Source organism: Crocodylus siamensis, unplaced genomic scaffold, assembly GCF_052110815.1.
Source record: "Crocodylus siamensis isolate JL-2025a unplaced genomic scaffold, ASM5211081v1 HiC_scaffold_541, whole genome shotgun sequence".
Lineage (NCBI taxonomy): Eukaryota > Metazoa > Chordata > Crocodylia > Crocodylidae > Crocodylus > Crocodylus siamensis.
This window is the reverse complement of record NW_028324949.1, coordinates 8,246-9,531: the sequence shown is the minus strand read 5'-3', so window position 1 is coordinate 9,531 and position 1,286 is coordinate 8,246. Positions and strand designations below refer to the sequence as shown.

At 50.2% G+C, this 1,286-nt stretch overlaps 1 pseudogene; it reads left to right on the top strand.

Moving 5' to 3' along the window:
* Window positions 1-904: 904 nt before the first annotated feature.
* On the top strand, window positions 905-1,076 carry LOC149851670 (U2 spliceosomal RNA; annotated as a pseudogene).
* Window positions 1,077-1,286: the final 210 nt, after the last annotated feature.

The following is a 1,286-nucleotide window of genomic DNA, read 5'->3' as shown; positions in this document are numbered from 1 at the left end:
GCGTGAACTCACGTGTGAAATTAACTTTCCGTGAAGCGTTTCGGGCACTGCCAAGTTGCTCAGGTGGGCAACACTTTTGTTTTACAAACCTGAAGGAAATGTGCCTTTACTTCCAATGGCAACAGGACTAAAAAAACAACACATGTTGATTATTTTTTCTTGCCTGGTTCTTGCATTTTGAATCCAGAAGGCAGGATGCAGCATGTTAGTCACCTCCCAATAACGTTATATTTGTTTTTGCTTCAATCTGAATATGAGTAATGTGCCCCGCGGCCCACGGAGGAGCTCTCAGCCGGCCCTGGTGACTCGGAGCCCGAAGACACGATGTAGCAACAAGGGCCCCAAAACTCATCCACTGCCCCGCTTCTGCCCGTCCGTGTGGGCGCTCGTGATCCTGGGCACAAACCTGGAGTGGCAGCAGGGCTGCAGGCACCAAGGATGAAGGGGCCTGGGTCTCAGGTTGTGTCCTCATCCACCCCCGGTCAAGGGGAAGGACCCTGGAGCGCGTCGTGATGGATCCACTTGCAGGATCCTGGAAGATAAAGCAGTGCCCAGGAGCAGCAACATGGGTTTGTCAAGAGCAAGTCACGCTCAGCTCATCCCATGTCCTTCGGTAATAAAGTGAGCTCTGTGGACAAGCAGGGAATAACAGGTGTGTGTATCAGTAGGTCAGCAAGGCTTTCCACACTGTCTCCTGGGTTTTTCTTATAAGGGAAGTGAGGCAATCCCAGTTGGGTGAGACAGCCGCTGCTTGACGGCCAACCACAGCTCAGTGTCGCCCTGCGCTGAGCTGGGATTCCCCAGAAGTCGGTTCTCAGCTCAGTCCCGTTCAAGACCTTCATTGATGACTAAAAGGATGGATTTGGGCACACACTCGCCAGGGGAAGCAGCATGACCACGTAGACGAGCTACCCTTGTGCCAGGTTCTCATTAGCATATTGTCTCTGATATGTCCTCCATAGGAGGTCTATATTGAGCAGATTCTTTTTGATATTGGTTGGTGGAACCGGAGCGTGCTCCATCCACTCCATGCATTGACCTGGTATTGCAGTGCTTCCAGGACCGGTGCAAAAAAAAAAAAAACCTTGCAGGTGACCCTCAGCTGGGCTGGATAGCAGGCACTTTGGAGCATGGGATGAGGATTCAAATTAATTTTAAAAAAATATAATAATAATAATAAAGTGGAGGGCAGCGACGTGATTGGAGGTCTGGGAAATGTGACTTAGGAGAAAAGGTTCAGAAACTGGGGTTGCTTAGTTTGGAGAAGAGGAGACTGAAGCAGGATT